The sequence below is a fragment of the Daphnia carinata genome, chromosome 6 (assembly GCF_022539665.2).
Source record: "Daphnia carinata strain CSIRO-1 chromosome 6, CSIRO_AGI_Dcar_HiC_V3, whole genome shotgun sequence".
Taxonomy (NCBI): Eukaryota; Metazoa; Arthropoda; class Branchiopoda; order Diplostraca; family Daphniidae; genus Daphnia; species Daphnia carinata.
Window position 1 is genome coordinate 10,297,277 of NC_081336.1, and position 23,134 is coordinate 10,320,410.

At 36.5% G+C, this 23,134-nt stretch overlaps 1 long non-coding RNA gene across 1 annotated transcript; it reads left to right on the forward strand.

The window, feature by feature from the left end:
• The first annotated feature begins 10,716 nt into the window (after positions 1–10,716).
• Positions 10,717–11,993, forward strand: LOC130693964 (uncharacterized). The gene is made up of 4 exons (XR_009001838.2): positions 10,717–10,738; positions 10,807–11,008; positions 11,067–11,531; positions 11,601–11,993. It is a non-coding gene; the product is annotated as an uncharacterized LOC130693964 (long non-coding RNA).
• The last annotated feature ends 11,141 nt before the right edge of the window (positions 11,994–23,134 follow it).

Below are 23,134 nucleotides of genomic sequence, written 5' to 3' on the forward strand. Positions count from 1 at the left end.
TGAATTCAAACAAAAAGTTATGATGGACTGATTACACGAGCAATTGATAACGTGGTTTGGAGTGCGGAAAACTACATAAGCCGTCCGGTTCTTCCTTTATAACAGCGGGCTTTAGGGCTATTTCCCAAGGAGAAATAGGACCATTACTATGGAGAAATAGGACCCTTATGAGGGAGAAATAGGACCCTTCAAAATATGATTGATGATTGGGTCCTAATTCTCCGGGTCCTATTTCTCCGGGTCCTAAGGTCCTATTTCTCCGGGTCCTATATTCTCCAGGTCACGTATATTTGATGGTGTTTGAATGTAGATATTGAAACTCAGTGTATCATACTATATTCACATTGAATACACGTATATTTGATACTGTTTGAATGTAGATCATGAAACTGATTCTATAACACTATATTCACATTGAATACACGTATATTTGATGCTGTTTGAATGTAGATCTTGAAACTCACTGTATCACACTATATTCACATTGAATACACGTATATTTGATGCTGTTTGAATGTAGATATTGAAACTCACTGTATCACACTATATTCACATTGAATACACGTATATTTGATGCTGTTTAAATGTAGATATTGAAAATCACTGTATCACACTATATTCACATTGAATACACGTATATTGAATGCTGTATGAATGTAGATATTGAAACTCACTGTATCACACTATATTCACATTGAATACACGTATATTTGATGCTGTTTGAATGTAGATATTGAAACACACTGTATCACACTATATTCACATTGAACACACGTATATTTGATGCTGTTTGAATGTAGATATTGAAACTCACTGTCTCACACTATATTCACATTGAATACACATATATTTAATGCTGTTTGAATGTAGATATTGAAACTCACTGTATCATACTATATTCACATTGAATACACGTATATTTGATACTGTTTCAATGTAGATATTGAAACTCACTGTATCACACTATATTCACAACGAATACACGTATATTTGATACTGTTTGAATTTAGATCATGAAACTGATTCTATAACAGTATATTCACATTGAATACACGTATATTTGATGCTGTTTGAATGTAGATATTGAAACTCACTGTATCAAACTATATTTACATTGAATACACGTATATTTGATGCTGTTTGAATGTAGATATTGAAACTCACTGTATCACACTATATTCACATTGAATACACGTATATTTGATACTGTTTTAATTTAGATCATGAAACTGATTCTATAACACTATATTCACATTGAATACACGTATATTTGATGCTGTTTGAATGTAGATATTGAAACTCACTGTATCAAACTATATTCACATTGAATACACGTATATTTGATGCTGTTTGAATGTAGATATTGAAACTCACTGTATCACACTATATTTACATTGAATACACGTATATTTGGTGCTGTTTGAATGTAGATATTGAAACTCACTGTATCACACTATATTCACATTGAATACACGTATATTTGATGCTGTTTGAATGTAGATATTGAAACTCACTGTATCACACTATATTCACATTGAATACACGTATATTTGATACTGTTTGAATGTAGATCATGAAACTGATTCTATAACACTATATTCACGTTGAATACACGCATATTTGATGATGTTTGAATGTAGATATTGAAACTCACTGTATAACACTATATTCACATTGAATACACGTATATTTGATGCTGTTTGAATGTAGATATTGAAACTCACTGTATCACACTATATTCACATTGAATACACGTATATTTGATGCTGTTTGAATGTAGATATTGAAACTCACTGTATCACGCTATATTCACATTGAATACACGTATATTTGATACTGTTTGAATGTAGATCATGAAACTGATTCTATAACACTATATTCACGTTGAATACACGTATATTTGATACTGTTTGAATGTAGATATTGAAACTCACTGTATCACACTATATTCACATTGAATACACGTATATTTGATACTGTTTGAATTTAGCTCATGAAACTGATTCTATAACACTATATTCACATTGAATACACGTATATTTGATGCTGTTTGAATGTAGATATTGAAACTCACTGTATCACACTATATTCACATTGAATACACGTATATTTGATGCTGTTTGAATGTAGATATTGAAACTCACTGTATCACACTATATTCACATTGAATACACGTATATTTGATGCTGTTTGAATGTAGATATTGAAACTCACTGTATCACACTATATTCACATTGAATACACGTATATTTGATGCTGTTTGATTGTAGATATGGAAACTCACTGTATCACACTATATTCACATTGAGTACACGTATATTTGATGGTGTTTGAATGTAGATATTGAAACTCACTGTATCTCACTATATTCACGTTGAATACACGTATATTTGATGCTGTTTGAATGTAGATATTGAAACTCACTGTATCACACTATATTCACATTGAATACACGTATATTTGATGCTGTTTGAAAGTAGATATTGAAACTCACTGTATCACACTATATTCACATTGAATACACGTATATTTGATACTGTTTGAAAGTAGATCATGAAACTGATTCTATAACACTATATTCACATTGAATACACGTATATTTGATGCTGTTTGAATGTAGATATTGAAACTCACTGTATTACACTATATTTACATTGAATACACGTATATTTGATACTGTTTGAATGTAGATATTGAAACTCACTGTATCACACTATATTCACATTGAATACACGTATATTTGATGTTGTTTGAATTTAGATCATGAAACTGATTCTATAACACTATATTCACATTGAATACACGTATATTTGATGCTGTTTGAATGTAGATATTGAAACTCACTGTATCACCCTATATTCACATTGAATACACGTATATTTGATACTGTTTGAATGTAGATCATGAAACTGATTCTATAACACTATATTCACATTGAATACACGTATATTTGATGCTATTTGAATGTAGATATTGAAACTCACTGTATCAAACTATATTCACATTGAATAAACGTATATTTGATACTGTTTGAATGTATATCATGAAACTGATTCTATAACACTATATTCACATTTAATACACGTATATTTGATGCTGTTTGAATGTAGATATTGAAACTAACTGTATCACACTATATTCACATTGACTACACGTATATTTGATGCTGTTTGAATGTAGATATTGAAACTGATTCTATAACACTATATTCACATTGAATACACGTATATTTGATGTTGTTTGAATGTAGATCATGAAACTGATTCTATAACACTATATTCACATTTAATACACGTATATTTGATGCTGTTTGAATGTAGATATTGAAACTCACTGTATCACACTATATTCACATTGAATACACGTATATTTGATGCTGTTTGAATGTAGATATTGAAACTCACTGTATCACACTATATTCACATTGAATACACGTATATTTGATACTGTTTGAATGTAGATCATGAAACTGATTCTATAACACTATATTCACATTGAATACACGCATATTTGATGCTATTTGAATGTAGATATTGAAACTCACTGTATCAAACTATATTCACATTGAATAAACGTATATTTGATACTGTTTGAATGTATATCATGAAACTGATTCTATAACACTATATTCACATTTAATACACGTATATTTGATGCTGTTTGAATGTAGATATTGAAACTCACTGTATCACACTATATTCACATTGAATACACGTATATTTGATGCTGTTTGAATGTAGATATTGAAACTCACTGTATCACACTATATTCACATTGAATACACGTATATTTGATGCTGTTTGAATGTAGATATTGAAACTCACTGTATCACACTATATTCAAATTGAATACACGTATATTTGATACTGTTTGAATTTAGATCATGAAACTGATTCTATAACACTATATTCACATTGAATACACGTATATTTATGCTGTTTGAATGTAGATATTGAAACTAACTGTATCACACTATATTCACATTGAATACACGTATATTTGATGCTCTTTGAATGTAGATATTGAAACTCACTGTATCACACTATATTCACATTGAATACACGTATATTTGATGTTGTTTGAATGTAGATATTGAAACTCACTGTATCACACTATATTCACATTGAAAACACGTATATTTGATACTGTTTGAATTAAGATCATGAAACTGATTCTATAACCCTATATTCACATTGAATACACGTATATTTGATACTGTGTGAATGTAGATCATTGAAACTCACTGTATCACCCTATATTCACATTGAATACACGTATATTTGATACTGTTTGAATGTAGATCATGAAACTGATTCTATAACACTATATTCACATTGAATACACGCATATTTGATGCTATTTGAATGTAGATATTGAAACTCACTGTATCAAACTATATTCACATTGAATAAACGTATATTTGATACTGTTTGAATGTATATCATGAAACTGATTCTATAACACTATATTCACATTGAATACACGTATATTTTATGCTGTTTGAATGTAGATATTGAAACTCACTGTATCATACTATATTCACATTGAATACACGTATATTTGATACTGTTTGAATGTATATCATGAAACTGATTCTATAACACTATATTCACATTTAATACACGTATATTTGATGCTGTTTGAATGTAGATATTGAAACTCACTGTATCACACTATATTCACGTTCAATACACGTATATTTGATGTTTTGAATGTAGATATTGGAACTCACTGTATCACACTATATTCACATTGAATACACGTATATTTGATGCTGTTTGAATGTAGATATTGAAACTCACTGTATCACACTATATTCACATTGAATACACGTATATTTGATACTGTTTAAATATATATCATGAATCTGATTCTATAACACTATGTTCACATTGAATACACATATATTTGATTCTGTTTGATTGTAGATATTGAAACTCACTGTATCACACTATATTCACATTTAATATACGTTTATTAGATACTGTTTGAATGTAGATATTGAAACTGAGTCTATAACACTATATTCACATTGAATACACGTATATTTGATGCTGTTTGAATGTAGATATTGAAATTCACTGTATCATACTATATTCACATTGAATACACGTATATTTGATGCTGTTTGAATGTAGATATTGAAACTCACTGTATCACACTATATTCACATTGAATACACGTATATTTGATGCTGGTTGAATGTAGATATTGAAACTCACTGTATCACACTATATTCAAATTGAATACACGTATATTTGATACTGTTTGAAAGTAGATCATGAAACTGATTCTATAACACTATATTCACATTGAATACACGTGTATTTGATGCTGTTTGAATGTAGATATTGAAACTCACTGTATCACACTATATTCACATTAAATACACGTATATTTGATGCTGGTTGAATGTAGATATTGAAATTCACTGTATCAAACTATATTCACATTGAATACACGTATATTTGATACTGTTTGAATGTGTATCATGAAACTGATTCTATAACACTATATTCACATTGAATACACGTATATTTGATGCTGTTTGAATGTAGATATTGAAACTCACTGTATCACACTATATTCACATTTAATACACGTTTATTAGATACTGTTTGAATGTAGATATTGAAACTGAGTCTATAACACTATATTCACATTGAATACACGTATATTTGATGCTGTTTGAATGTAGATATTGAAATTCACTGTATCATACTATATTCACATTGAATACACGTATATTTGATGCTGTTTGAATGTAGATATTGAAACTCACTGTATCACACTATATTCACATTGAATACACGTATATTTGATGCTGGTTGAATGTAGATATTGAAACTCACTGTATCACACTATATTCAAATTGAATACACGTATATTTGATACTGTTTGAAAGTAGATCATGAAACTGATTCTATAACACTATATTCACATTGAATACACGTATATTTGATGCTGTTTGAATGTAGATATTGAAACTCACTGTATCACACTATATTCACATTGAATACACGTATATTTGATACTGTTTGAATGTAGATCATGAAACTGATTCTATAACACTATATTCACGTTGAATACACGCATATTTGATGCTGTTTGAATGTAGATATTGAAACTCACTGTATCACACTATATTCACATTGAATACACGTATATTTGATACTGTTTGAATTTAGATCATGAAACTGATTCTATAACACTATATTCACATTGAATACACGTATATTTGATGCTGTTTGAATGTAGATATTGAAACTCACTGTATCACACTATATTCACATTGAATGCACGTATATTTGATGCTGTTTGAATGTAGATATTGAAACTCACTGTATCAAACTATATTCACATTGAATACACGTATATTTGATACTGTTTGAATGTGTATCATGAAACTGATTCTATAACACTATATTCACATTGAATACACGTATATTTGATGCTGTTTGAATGTAGATATTGAAACTCACTGTATCACACTATATTCACATTTAATATACGTTTATTAGATATTGTTTGAATGTAGATATTGAAACTGAGTCTATAACACTATATTCACATTGAATACACGTATATTTGATGCTGTTTGAATGTAGATATTGAAATTCACTGTATCATACTATATTCACATTGAATACACGTATATTTGATGCTGTTTGAATGTAGATATTGAAACTCACTGTATCACACTATATTCACATTGAATACACGTATATTTGATGCTGGTTGAATGTAGATATTGAAACTCACTGTATCACACTATATTCAAATTGAATACACGTATATTTGATACTGTTTGAAAGTAGATCATGAAACTGATTCTATAACACTATATTCACATTGAATACACGTGTATTTGATGCTGTTTGAATGTAGATATTGAAACTCACTGTATCACACTATATTCACATTAAATAGACGTATATTTGATGCTGGTTGAATGTAGATATTGAAATTCACTGTATCAAACTATATTCACATTGAATACACGTATATTTGATACTGTTTGAATGTAGATCATGAAACTGATTCTATAACACTATATTCACATTGAATACACGTATATTTGATTCTGTTTGAATGTAGATATTGAAACTCACTGTATCACACTATATTCACATTTAATACACGTTTATTAGATACTGTTTGAATGTAGATATTGAAACTGAGTCTATAACACTATATTCACATTGAATACACGTATATTTGATGCTGTTTGAATGTAGATATTGAAATTCACTGTATCATACTATATTCACATTGAATACACGTATATTTGATGCTGTTTGAATGTAGATATTGAAACTCACTGTATCACACTATATTCACATTGAATACACGTATATTTGATGCTGGTTGAATGTAGATATTGAAACTCACTGTATCACACTATATTCAAATTGAATACACGTATATTTGATACTGTTTGAAAGTAGATCATGAAACTGATTCTATAACACTATATTCACATTGAATACACGTATATTTGATGCTGTTTGAATGTAGATATTGAAACTCACTGTATCACACTATATTCACATTGAATACACGTATATTTGATACTGTTTGAATGTAGATCATGAAACTGATTCTATAACACTATATTCACGTTGAATACACGCATATTTGATGCTGTTTGAATGTAGATATTGAAACTCACTGTATCACACTATATATATTCACATTGAATACACGTATATTTGATACTGTTTGAATTTAGATCATGAAACTGATTCTATAACACTATATTCACATTGAATACACGTATATTTGATGCTGTTTGAATGTAGATATTGAAACTCACTGTATCACACTATATTCACATTGAATACACGTATATTTGATGCTGTTTGAATGTAGAAATTGAAACTCACTGTATCACACTATATTCACATTGAATACACGTATATTTGATGCTGTTTGAATGTAGATATTGAAACTCACTGTATCACACCATATTCACATTGAATACACGTATATTTGATGCTGTTTGAATGTAGATATTGAAACTCGCTGTATCACACTATATTCAAATTGAATACACGTATATTTGATACTGTTTGAATTTAGATCATGAAACTGATTCTATAACACTATATTCACATTGAATACACGTATATTTTATGCTGTTTGAATGTAGATATTGAAACTAACTGTATCACACTATATTCACATTGAATACACGTATATTTGATGCTCTTTGAATGTAGATATTGAAACTCACTGTATCACACTATATTCACATTGAATACACGTATATTTGATGTTGTTTGAATGTAGATATTGAAACTCACTGTATCACACTATATTCACATTGAATACACGTATATTTAATACTGTTTGAATGTAGATCATGAAACTGATTCTATAACCCTATATTCACATTGAATACACGTATATTTGATGCTGTTTGAATGTAGATATTGAAACTCACTGTATCACACTATATTCACATTGAATACACGTATATTTGATGCTGGTTGAATGTAGATATTGAAACTCACTGTATCACACTATATTCACATTGAATACACGTATATTCGATGCTGTTTGAATGTAGATATTGAAACTCACTGTATCACACTATATCCACATTGAATACACGTATATTTGATGCTGTTTGAATGTAGATATTGAAACTCACTGTATCACTCTATATTCAAATTGAATACACGTATATTTGATACTGTTTGAAAGTAGATCATGAAACTGATTCTATAACACTATATTCACATTGAATACACGTATATTTGATGCTGTTTGAATGTAGATATTGAAACTCACTGTATTACACTATATTCACATTGAATACACGTATATTTGATGCTGTTTGAATGTAGATATTGAAACTGATTATATAACACTATATTCACGTTGAATACACGCATATTTGATGCTGTTTGAATCTAGATATTGAAACTCACGGTATCACACTATATTCACATTGAATACACGTATATTTGATACTGTTTGAATGTAGATCATGAAACTGATTCTATAACACTATATTCACATTGCATACACGTATATTTGATACTGTTTGAATTTAGATCATGAAACTGATTCTATAACACTATATTCACATTGAATACACGCATATTTGATGCTATTTGAATGTAGATATTGAAACTCACTGTATCAAACTATATTGACATTTAATACACGTATATTCGATGCTGTTTGAATGTAGATATTGAAACTCACTGTATCACACTATATTCACATTGAATACACGCATATTTGATGCTGTTTGAATGTAGATATTGAAACTCACTGTATCACACTATATTCACATTGAATACACGTATATTTGATACTGTTTGAATATATATCATGAATCTGATTCTATAACACTATGTTCACATTGAATACACGCATATTTGATGCTGTTTGCATGTAGATATTGAAACTCACTGTATCACCCTATATTCACATTGAATACACGTATATTTGATACTGTTTGAATGTAGATCATGAAACTGATTCTATAACACTATATTCACATTGAATACACGCATATTTGATGCTATTTGAATGTAGATATTGAAACTCACTGTATCAAACTATATTCACATTGAATAAACGTATATTTGATACTGTTTGAATGTATATCATGAAACTGATTCTATAACACTATATTCACATTGAATACACGTATATTTGATGCTGTTTGAATGTAGATATTGAAACTCGCTGTATCACACTATATTCACATTGAATACACGTATATTTGATGCTGTTTGAATGTAGATCATGAAACTGATTCTATAACACTATATTCACATTGAATACACGTATATTTGATGCTGTTTGAATGTAGATATTGAAACTCACTGTATCACACTATATTAACATTGAATACACGTATATTTGATGCTGGTTGAATGTAGATATTGAAACTCACTGTATCACACTATATTCACATTGAATACACGTATATTTGATGCTGTTTGAATGTAGATATTGAAACTCACTGTATCACACTATATTCACATTGAATACACGTATATTTGATACTGTTTAAATATATATCATGAATCTGATTCTATAACACTATGTTCACATTGAATACACGCATATTTGATGCTGTTTGAATGTAGATATTGAAACTCACTGTATCACACTATATTCACATCGAATACACGTATATTTGATGCTGTTTGAATGTAGATCATGAAACTGATTCTATAACACTATATTCACATTGAATACACGTATATTTGATTCTGTTTGATTGTAGATATTGAAACTCACTGTATCACACTATATTCACATTGAATACACGTATATTTGATGCTGTTTGAACGTAGATATTGAAACTCACTGTATCACACTATATTCACATTGAATACACGTATATTAGATACTGTTTGAATACAGATCATGAAACTGATTCTATAACACTATATTCACATTGAATACACGTATATTTGATGCTGTTTGCATGTAGATATTGAAATTCACTGTATCACACTATATTCACATTGAATACACGTATATTTTTTGCTGTTTGAATGTAGATAATGAAACTCACTGTATCACACTATATTCACATTAATACACGTATATTTGATGCTGTTTGAATGTAGATATTGAAACTCACTGTATCACACTATATTCACATTGAATACACGTATATTTGATGCTGTTTGAATGTAGATATTGAAACTGATTCTATACGATTGGCGGAGAAAAAGGCAAAAAGCAAAGAGCAGAAGGTTTTCAGGTAAACTTTCAATTTGACAAACATATTTTTAAGATTTTAAATAATTTAACCTTTCTGTATTGCAATAGGTGAAAAACAATGTGGAATTGCTTGCTAAATCTATTAAGAAACAAGATGAAATCAAATCAAATTGTAAAAGAAGTTGGCTGAACGCATCGAAGAATAGGAAAAGAGAAAGGAATAACAACAGAAAACGAGAAAAGCCAACATTAAGAAAAAGAAAACTGAGAAGAAAGAACATAAACTGAATGAACGCCTCACACTTAACAGGTATGTGTTAACATTTACATTTAAGGAAGACCGGCCAGTTTATTCCATTGATTTTCAGAGGAAAAGCTGGAATTGTCTGATAAGGCAACGAAAATCCAATTTAAACGGAAGTTAGAGGGAATGAAGAAGAAATTAAAAAGAAAAAGTAAGAAGAAGAGGTCCTGAATTGCCAAACATGCTCGAGCCACCAAGGCAGTATCTGTGTCATCAACCTCTGGTCTTTCAGAGTTTGTTAAAACAGAAATTCCTCAACCAAGACTAGCAAGTACACTGGCAACACCAATTTTTAACAGTGAAGGCTGCCTAGTTTCCAGCAAATTTGATTTTGGAGAACTATCTAATTCCTCACCCATTCTGAAAAAGACCACTTTATATCCAGAAGTGGCAACGATTAAAATGAAAGAAAATAAAACTTAAACCAAAAATGAATATCTTGGTAGGCCAAGCTGAAGCTGAGAATGCAAGAAGCATTGAATAGAAACAGGCATGAAATGGTGCTCTGCAAATAGCTGAAGGTTTTCAGGTAAACTTTCAATTTGACAAAAATATTTGTAAGATCTTCAAAACTTTTAACCTTTCTGTATTGCAATAGGTAAAAGACTATGTGGAATTGCTTGCCAAATCAATTAATGAACGAGATCAAATCAGAAAGTAACATAAATTGCGCTGAACGAATCGAAGAAAAGGAAAAGAGAAAGGAATAACAACAGAAAAAGAGAAAAGCCAACATTAAGAAAAATAAAACTGAAAAGAAAGAACATAAAGTGAATAAACTAAAGAAAAAAGGCAAATTTACCGTATGAAAGACTGATACTGACTCATGGATGAGCTAAACTCTTGTTCTTTCATGTGCAGCCATGTCGTGATAGTTTTATAGAAAAATACACTGGCATGCCTTCCATGATCGTGGAAAATTTGAAGAAAAAATATCTTAGATTCATTTAAAAAGGTTTAGTGTCTTCACTAATAACAGACTCTCATTTTAAAAAATAGTCCGTCATGGTAGAAAATTGATTTGTCATTATTAGTAGCTTTGTTAACGTAAAGTGTAAAGCTTCCTTATATCTCAATGTATTATGTGATGTGTAATTAGGTAATCAATAGCTGCTTGAAAATGTGCAAAAGGTGAAAACAGGACACGAAGAACGAACAGAATCATTTATAGCAGTAGGTTATGATTTTAATATATTTATTGGGCTCTTTGTAAGTGTTAAAAGAATTGAAAATGTATAAGGAATAAATGGTATTAGAATCAATATTGAATTACATAATCTTTGTTTTGGTCCTTGCCTCAGACGATAATTTAAGTTTGTAATATTATTCCTATAAACATTATTTATCAAATGTTAATGATAATAAACTAGTCTTCGTGGTAACATATATTTTTGTTCCCAGCAACCACAAAAGCCCCGCGGAACTCATTCAGTTTCCGTATTCCCAACGAATCAGTGGTCTTTACCTATGGCATAAGTATCGACAAAAAGAAGCTATATGGGAGATGGACTGGGGATTGGGGGAATAATGAAAGAGGGTGGACAGAACAAGGCTAAGTGCGAAAAACATTTATTTTTTGTATTATATTTAAAAAAGCGATGGTAGTTCAATAAACAAAAATTGTGAAAAATGAACTTTATTAAACGGGATATTAGCAATATATAAATACTAATATAATCCGAAATTAGATTGCAACCGAATAAATAATCAAAGATTAACTAGCGCACAAACGCTAACATTGTTTGATCTCTGCAAACCTTAAAGAAGATCACGGTTTCAGCAACTTTTGTACATTCCAAATTCCACGGAATAGAAGGTGGGAAATACAATTTTCGAAACAAACATAAAGTTTGTAAGAAAATGGAAATTGATCGGAGAAAAAGGCCCAGTCCAATGGAGAAAAAGGCCCACTTTTGAATTTGGAAAAAAGTGGGCCTTTTTCGTATGGGCCTTTTTCTTCTGGGCCTTTTTCGCGGGCCTTTTTCGTCTGGGCCTTTTTCGTCTGGGCCTTTTTCTCCGACCTCCGCTCCTGAACTTCCTGCTACAGCGGAAGGTTCGGGTCAAACTAGACAGTACACTGTCACATGCCAAAATCATCTCCGTCGGAGTTCCCCAAGGCTCAGTACTGAGCCCCATTCTCTTCACTATCATGACCCGCGACTTCCCCTTGTGTAGGAACCCGAAAAACAATTTAGGCGTTATCGTCAAAATGTTCGCGGATGACATCTCAGCCCGCTGCACTCACTCCCTAAGAAGCAAAGCCCGAAAAAGGCTAGAAACTGCAATAAGAAAATTTGAAAGATGGTGTGCTACCTGGAGATTCCAAATCTCTGTGTCCAAGTGTTTCTCCATATCGTTCAGCAGAAGAATTAAGAACTACGTCCCTCTCCATCTGACCTTTAACAGTGAGAGTATCCCTGCCGTCAGTCACGGCAAATTCCTGGGTATCACCTTTGACCGTAAGCTCAACTGGAACCAACATCTGCAAGATTTAGTTACAAAGGTTTCTCGAAGAGCAAACTTCTTCAAAATCCTGGTTAGGAAGAATCTGAACCTGAAACCCAAACTCCTGGTCAATCTGTACACAGCATTAGTAAGAAGCATTGTAGACTATTCTTACCTAAGTATCCTTCAGGGCAGATCTCCCCTTACCAGGAAGCTGGATACAATCCAAAACTCAATTCTTCGTGCAATCCTTCTGGCTCCAAACTCCACTCCTCGTGCACATCTGTGGCTGGACACAGGCATAACCCCCATTCATTGCAGATGTGAATGGTTAGCCTGCCTTTACCTCATAAAGCTGCAAAGTAAACCAAAGAACCCTTTTTATGATAGTGCGAAAAGTACTTACTCTAGCCTCACCTTATGGAACACCAGAAGTACCCCAAGTGTTGTGTTGTGCAAGTTCCAACTGTTAGCTTTAAAAGTTTCCCTGTTTACCTCCGTTAGTTTTCCCGAAAATCTGCTAAATCCTCCATGGTTGATGCCGAAAATACCTACATTTATACTCCCAATCTCGAAAAACAATGCTCTTGAAAATCCAACGTTCACCAGACTACTCTTTCGAGCACTGTTTACGCAAAACAACGCCAGTTCTAGTACGGTAAGCGTCTTCACAGATGGCTCCCGTGACTTCGAAAACAACTCAACAGCATGCGCCATCTACTGCCCAAATTCTCAAGTGAAAAAAGCCTGGAAACTTTCTAGTGATACGAACATCTTCACAGCTGAATTGTTGGCTATTCTAAAGGCCATTGAACACGCTGACAACGGCCCGGCGCAGCTAATCCGGATCTTCTCGGACTCACTCAGTGCCATCTCCGCCATCAATGCTCTACACCCTTCAAACGAACTGGTGGTCAAGATTCGGAACAGGGCCTTAACCAGCTCTTCTGCCGGCTCCAAAGTTATTCTCTACTGGATTCCAAGCCATGTAGGCATTCCAGAAAATGAATTAGTGGATCGTCTGGCAAACGACGCAAGAACGGATCCTAACTGCGAAAAAATCGATCTCGTCGACTCACCTAAACTCGCCCTAAATGTTTTTCGCATAGCATGGTCCAAGCTGATGTCTCTATACCTTGCGAGTCACCATGACTTCTTTGCTTCTCACCCTAGGAACTCCATTCACCCAGAACCCTGGTTGGTGCACCCTAACAGAGTCAGAAACAGCATTCTTCACAAACTCCGGTCGAACCGGCTACGTTTAAACGCCCGCGTTTCGTTATTTGATCCCTCTGTATCCCCATACTGCAGCTATGGCTGCCCTGTGAAAGAGACTCCCTCACATCTAATTATTGAGTGTCCCCACCTCGCTGCCGAAAGAGAGGAACTAAAAAGCTTCCTCTCGGAGTTAAAACTTCAGTTGAACCTATCCAATCTCCTACATCCACCGCAAGTTTGTGACAACCTCGCCAAATTCAAGATCAGGGACTTGGTTTTAAATTTCTTCTGGAAATCAGGACTCCACAAACGCTGCTAATCTAATTCAAAATCATCCCACTTTTCCGAGCAATTTCCCGGTGCCAATTTCGGTCTCCTAGGACGACCCGCTCTCGATATGGCAACGCCACACGGGAGGCACCTTAAGAAAGAAAGAAAAAAAAAAAAAGAATCTCATTGACGGATTTTGCTTCTAAGGTTTAGCTCATGAAACTTCGTTTGTAAAGAATACGTCCTGTTGAGGAATGTCACCAAAGATGCAAATCCTATGGGTAGGAATACCATAATATCATTCTTCTACTCTTTAACCACTCATGGTCTACTGTTAATCGTGATCTGAGTAGTGCACCATATTCATCTTCGTTGCAGTATCAGCTGTAACAACAGTCATTTCGGCAGTTGTAATCTCGACCTAGCCTACCAACAGACATAGACATGTACCTCAACACAATTTCTACTGGTATTTTAAATTTTTCTTCTGCCTCATATAGTTTGCCTTTTTATTTAAATTGAACATTCAACCATAGAACTGCCAACTCTTAGCTGTCTGCTGCCTATTTGCTGGCCCTACAGTCTTTTCAGTCTTCGGACAGCAGAAGTAAGTCGAATTGCTTTCAACGTTTGGTTACAACAACAATCTTATATTTCCCACTAACTGGTTCTTTTTCTTTACTTTTACGATTAAGAACAAAGCCTTCTTCGTGTTCGCCACGCCCGTCATTACCTTGCCCGTCATCCCGTTTTCGCTTCGGCCGTCGTCCCGTCTTGGCTTCGGCCGTCGCCCCGTCGCCGCCTCGTCTTCGTCTCGCCCGTCGTCGCCTCGCCCGTCGCCCCGTCTTCGCCTCGCCCGTCGCCCCGTCTTCGCCTCACCCGTCGCCCCGTCTTCGCCTCGCCCGTCGCCCCGTCTTCGCCTCACCCGTCGCCCCGTCTTCGCCTCGCCCGTCGCCCCGTCTTCGCCTCGCCCGTCGCCCCGTCTTCGCCTTTCCCGTCGCCACGTCACCTTCTCGCCCGGTCGCCACGTCTTCTCTTCGCCCGTCGCGCTATCATCGCCTCGCCCGTCGCCTCGTGGTCGCCACGTCATCGCCTGGTCTTTGTGGTATCGTTGTATTTTTTTATTGTGTAATTGTGTAGTACTAATTAACACGTTGGCTGCCACGCCCGTTTGCTCCCCTTTTTTTTTTAGCTATATAGGGACGGGCCGCGCTGTTCTGCCTCATGGCCTATCTTTCATGAGGTGGAGTAGTTGCCACTGCCCAAGATTCGCCGAAAGGCAATTAGGCAACGCACCAGAGGGACCCCCTTTGTCCGATGTGTGGTGGAGACCTGGGGTGTGCGTTCCCACAACGGTCTCCATCATCATGTCAGCCCGGACTTGTCAGCGGGCAAGTCCCCCTTGGTCGCTATCCTTCCGATAGCGACGTAATTAATGTAAATTTAGTGGCGTGGCAGCCAACTTGTTAGTTAGTTATTTATGTATGTCTTGTATTGTGTTGTGTTGTAAGATGTGAATGTAAGTGGAGGATTTATGGGAGGATGGAGGGACAATAAAAAATGTGTTAGATTTTTAAATAAAGTTTGTTTTTATTTATGAGAGTATGTTCATGAACTGGATTGGGGATCGAACCCTAGACCTCCAGCGTATCAGTTTAATACTTTACCATTGAGCCATCTACAACGTATACAAATATGTAATTTCTTCCTTAATACCTTTGTTTGTAGTGGATAAGTCGATACGCTTTCAAATGGGAATTATAGTCTATATGGTTAACAGTGGCTCAATGGTACAGCGTTCAACTGAGATATGAAATGTCTGAGGTTCGAATACCAGAATGATGCATATCAGCAAAAGATAAATGAAGAAATACCTCATGTGGATTACATGTAGACGTATAAAATAAGGTACAAGAAAGACAAAATAAGTAAAAAGATTTTTGAATTTAAAAAAAACAATTTTTATTGATGTAAAATTTTTTTGTGTACTAAGGTAGGAGAAAACTCTACCACATGAGTAGAGTCTCCCCCTACCTTAGTTGACTCACCGAGGAGATTACCCGGTGCGTGGCTAAGAGAAGCCGGAAAAGGATGAAGAGTGATGATAAGGACAAGTTTTCACGTGAGCGATTAACCGTTATTCGGATATGTGGGTAGCCCCAAGACCCTCAAAAAGATATCATCGAGCCAGGGGGACCCCCACGTCCCCTTTCCGGACAGCGCACTCACAACCTTTAACTGCTGATCACAGTAGGGGCATGACCCCCCTACGGGCTTATTAGAAATTTAGGGGAAACGGGGCCACAGAAAGAAGGGAGCCCAGATATGCACTTGAATTTAAGAAAATAAAACTCTTTACTGTTCGGGATGAATCAGCAATTAGCCGTGTCGTCTGAGTAGCGTTCTTTGAAAATTTAGCATCTCTTTTCGTCTTCTATTCTTAAACAGGGAAATATAATGGCTGGACATCTTTTACGGTGTCCAAAATGTCATCAAGGAGACTGGAATGAAAGAGAAATTAAGATCAAGGTAAAATGTGACCACAGAATAGATGTGAACCAATCTTTGTAAAATTTCAAGTCAGTGTCTCGAAATCTAGCTTTAGGCATAGGCGGATGAATAACTTCACGTTCGTCACAGGATCAACAGGATCTTCCATCAGAGAAGAACAACCTGAACAGTTTACACCAGAAAACAGGAACGACTTGTTACAGGAATGTAACATGACGCATCCTTTACCCCAGAATACTTCATCTAGTACTGTTTGCCAAGCAGAGAAACCAGATGGAACTACGCCTAGGCCTAAAGCTGGATTTCGAGACACTGACTTGAAATTTTACAAAGATGAACCGAAGCGGACAAATAGAAATCTGACTGCGTCGAAATTGTCATTAAACGAGGCAGCAGAGACGCGTAACAAACTAGAAAGGCAGATAGAAGTGAATCAGAAGCAACTTCGGTTAGCTAAGAAGAACGACATGAAGAAAATGAAAGCACTAAAAAAGTTGTTACGTCAAAGGAAAAAAGAATTGATCAGCACAAAAAAAGAATTGATCAGCACGAAAAAAATTCTGCGAATGCAGACGGCACAATACGGTAGGGAGCAAGAGCAAGAAAACAGTGCACCGGTAAATGAAACTGATTCTGCTCAAAATATTTTAGTAGACGATTCTGGCATAGCGGATGAATCTACTACCAGTGTAATTGAGCTAGTCCCGAGATCTGTTTGCCAAGCAGAGAACAGCGCACCGGTAAATGAAACTGATTCTGCTCAAAATATTTTAGTAGACGATTCTGGCATAGTGGATGAATCTACTACCAGCGTAATGGAGCAAGTCCCGAGATCAAAAGCATCCCCGTTTCTTGGGCGCCGGAAGGAGCTGTTAAGAATGCTCGAGCCCCCTCCCACAGACACCGATACAGTACGCGGCGCAGCGATCAACACGACACCTGCAAAGGACGTCAAACAGTCGAAGCCATCGTTCTTCGAGCGAATGAAAAAGAAATTAGTCAAACCGGGATTTTTGACAGAAGACAAACCCATCAAGACCAACTCCGGCCAGCATTCTTCACAAACTCCGGTCGAACCGGCTACGTTTAAACGCCCGCGTTTCGTTATTTGATCCCTCTGTATCCCCATACTGCAGCTATGGCTGCCCTGTGAAAGAGACTCCCTCACATCTAATTATTGAGTGTCCCCACCTCGCTGCCGAAAGAGAGGAACTAAAAAGCTTCCTCTCGGAGTTAAAACTTCAGTTGAACCTATCCAATCTCCTACATCCACCGCAAGTTTGTGACAACCTCGCCAAATTCAAGATCAGGGACTTGGTTTTAAATTTCTTCTGGAAATCAGGACTCCACAAACGCTGCTAATCTAATTCAAAATCATCCCACTTTTCCGAGCAATTTCCCGGTGCCAATTTCGGTCTCCTAGGACGACCCGCTCTCGATATGGCAACGCCACACGGGAGGCACCTTAAGAAAGAAAGAAAAAAAAAAAAAAAAGAATCTCATTGACGGATTTTGCTTCTAAGGTTTAGCTCATGAAACTTCGTTTGTAAAGAATACGTCCTGTTGAGGAATGTCACCAAAGATGCAAATCCTATGGGTAGGAATACCATAATATCATTCTTCTACTCTTTAACCACTCATGGTCTACTGTTAATCGTGATCTGAGTAGTGCACCATATTCATCTTCGTTGCAGTATCAGCTGTAACAACAGTCATTTCGGCAGTTGTAATCTCGACCTAGCCTACCAACAGACATAGACATGTACCTCAACACAATTTCTACTGGTATTTTAAATTTTTCTTCTGCCTCATATAGTTTGCCTTTTTATTTAAATTGAACATTCAACCATAGAACTGCCAACTCTTAGCTGTCTGCTGCCTATTTGCTGGCCCTACAGTCTTTTCAGTCTTCGGACAGCAGAAGTAAGTCGAATTGCTTTCAACGTTTGGTTACAACAACAATCTTATATTTCCCACTAACTGGTTCTTTTTCTTTACTTTTACGATTAAGAACAAAGCCTTCTTCGTGTTCGCCACGCCCGTCATTACCTTGCCCGTCATCCCGTTTTCGCTTCGGCCGTCGTCCCGTCTTGGCTTCGGCCGTCGCCCCGTCGCCGCCTCGTCTTCGTCTCGCCCGTCGTCGCCTCGCCCGTCGCCCCGTCTTCGCCTCGCCCGTCGCCCCGTCTTCGCCTCACCCGTCGCCCCGTCTTCGCCTCGCCCGTCGCCCCGTCTTCGCCTCACCCGTCGCCCCGTCTTCGCCTCGCCCGTCGCCCCGTCTTCGCCTCGCCCGTCGCCCCGTCTTCGCCTTTCCCGTCGCCACGTCACCTTCTCGCCCGGTCGCCACGTCTTCTCTTCGCCCGTCGCGCTATCATCGCCTCGCCCGTCGCCTCGTGGTCGCCACGTCATCGCCTGGTCTTTGTGGTATCGTTGTATTTTTTTATTGTGTAATTGTGTAGTACTAATTAACACGTTGGCTGCCACGCCCGTTTGCTCCCCTTTTTTTTTAGCTATATAGGGACGGGCCGCGCTGTTCTGCCTCATGGCCTATCTTTCATGAGGTGGAGTAGTTGCCACTGCCCAAGATTCGCCGAAAGGCAATTAGGCAACGCACCAGAGGGACTCCCTTTGTCCGATGTGTGGTGGAGACCTGGGGTGTGCGTTCCCACAACGGTCTCCATCATCATGTCAGCCCGGACTTGTCAGCGGGCAAGTCCCCCTTGGTCGCTATCCTTCCGATAGCGACGTAATTAATGTAAATTTAGTGGCGTGGCAGCCAACTTGTTAGTTAGTTATTTATGTATGTCTTGTATTGTGTTGTGTTGTAAGATGTGAATGTAAGTGGAGGATTTATGGGAGGATGGAGGGACAATAAAAAATGTGTTAGATTTTTAAATAAAGTTTGTTTTTATTTATGAGAGTATGTTCATGAACTGGATTGGGGATCGAACCCTAGACCTCCAGCGTATCAGTTTAATACTTTACCATTGAGCCATCTACAACGTATACAAATATGTAATTTCTTCCTTAATACCTTTGTTTGTAGTGGATAAGTCGATACGCTTTCAAATGGGAATTATTGTCTATATGGTTAACAGTGGCTCAATGGTACAGCGTTCGACTGAGATATGAAATGTCTGAGGTTCGAATACCAGAATGATGCATATCAGCAAAAGATAAATGAAGAAATACCTCATGTGGATTACATGTAGACGTATAAAATAAGGTACAAGAAAGACAAAATAAGTAAAAAGATTTTTGAATTTAAAAAAAACAATTTTTATTGATGTAAAATTTTTTTGTGTCAACTAAGGTAGGAGAAAACTCTACCACATGAGTAGAGTCTCCCCCTACCTTAGTTGACTCACCGAGGAGATTACCCGGTGCGTGGCTAAGAGAAGCCGGAAAAGGATGAAGAGTGATGATAAGGACAAGTTTTCACGTGAGCGATTAACCGTTATTCGGATATGTGGGTAGCCCCAAGACCCTCAAAAAGATATCATCGAGCCAGGGGGACCCCCACGTCCCCTTTCCGGACAGCGCACTCACAACCTTTAACTGCTGATCACAGTAGGGGCATGACCCCCCTACGGGCTTATTAGAAATTTAGGGGAAACGGGGCCACAGAAAGAAGGGAGCCCAGATATGCACTTGAATTTAAGAGAATAAAACTCTTTACTGTTCGGGATGAATCAGCAATTAGCCGTGTCGTCTGAGTAGCGTTCTTTGAAAATTTAGCATCTCTTTTCGTCTTCTATTCTTAAACAGGGAAATATAATGGCTGGACATCTTTTACGGTTAGCTGCAAAATGTCATCAAGGAGACTGGAATGAAAGAGAAATTAAGATCAAGGTAAAATGTGACCACAGAATAGATGTGAACCAATCTTTGTAAAATTTCAAGTCAGTGTCTCGAAATCTAGCTTTAGGCATAGGCGGATGAATAACTTCACGTTCGTCACAGGATCAACAGGATCTTCCATCAGAGAAGAACAACCTGAACAGTTTACACCAGAAAACAGGAACGACTTGTTACAGGAATGTAACATGACGCATCCTTTACCCCAGAATACTTCATCTAGTACTGTTTGCCAAGCAGAGAAACCAGATGGAACTACGCCTAGGCCTAAAGCTGGATTTCGAGACACTGACTTGAAATTTTACAAAGATGAACCGAAGCGGACAAATAGAAATCTGACTGCGTCGAAATTGTCATTAAACGAGGCAGCAGAGACGCGTAACAAACTAGAAAGGCAGATAGAAGTGAATCAGAAGCAACTTCGGTTAGCTAAGAAGAACGACATGAAGAAAATGAAAGCACTAAAAAAGTTGTTACGTCAAACGAAAAAAGAATTGATCAGCACAAAAAAAGAATTGATCAGCACGAAAAAAATTCTGCGAATGCAGACGGCACAATACGGTAGGGAGCAAGAGCAAGAAAACAGCGCACCGGTAAATGAAACTGATTCTGCTCAAAATATTTTAGTAGACGATTCTGGCATAGCGGATGAATCTACTACCAGTGTAATTGAGCTAGTCCCGAGATCTGTTTGCCAAGCAGAGAACAGCGCACCGGTAAATGAAACTGATTCTGCTCAAAATATTTTAGTAGACGATTCTGGCATAGTGGATGAATCTACTACCAGCGTAATGGAGCAAGTCCCGAGATCAAAAGCATCCCCGTTTCTTGGGCGCCGGAAGGAGCTGTTAAGAATGCTCGAGCCCCCTCCCACAGACACCGATACAGTAAGCGGCGCAGCGATCAACACGACACCTGCAAAGGACGTCAAACAGTCGAAGCCATCGTTCTTCGAGCGAATGAAAAAGAAATTAGTCAAACCGGGATTTTTGACAGAAGACAAACCCATCAAGACCAAGTCCGTGCAGGTAACAATGAACGGGCATCAAGTGGATATGGTGATTGACAAAGGCTGTGAACATTCCATCATCAGTTTAGACCAATGGCAAAAATTAGACGAGAGACTTAACGCCTTTTACGAAGATCACTTTGGTCATGGCGAAGCGTACAGGGAAGTTCAAAGAGCACGTAAAATGGGATGACCTCGTTGGATTTTTCTACCCCTTTGTTGAATTAGACGGCGAATCATTTGAAACCCCAATTTACGTGTGTGCAGGATATAAGGCTATGCCCAACTTCCTGGGTCGTAGACACTTCCACAAGCTCCGTTTACATGAAGAAAATGCGCATTTGATTAAAATAACACGCACAACGGGAAATGAAACGCCTCCCCAAGCGCCGTCAACAAAATCAGATGCCGGACCTAAAACAGTGCTAGACTTGACCGGTTCTATGATCAATTACTTGGGGTTACGCATCGAGATGGCAAAGCACAAGAATAATGAAAATCGCGAAGAGTATGAGCAGCACATGTCAGAGACCATAATGGACATAATGGTAGCGTTCGAGATAAAAAGGGCCGAGTCCGAGAACGAATTTGAACCGCTAGTCATTGAGCTCGAAGAATCCAACTGTATCGACAACCTCAGGAAGACTTTTTCTAAGCTTAAAAATATTTATGAAAATGACAGAAGGAGGTCCTGCGAAGTTATACGTGATGCAGAAGACGAGCTTAAAAATAAGAAAAACAAACTTCCCTAGCAGAAACTTTGTGTCCGGATGGGGTCTGCGTCCGCGATACTCTAATTTGAACTCATTTTTCCGGACAAGTTT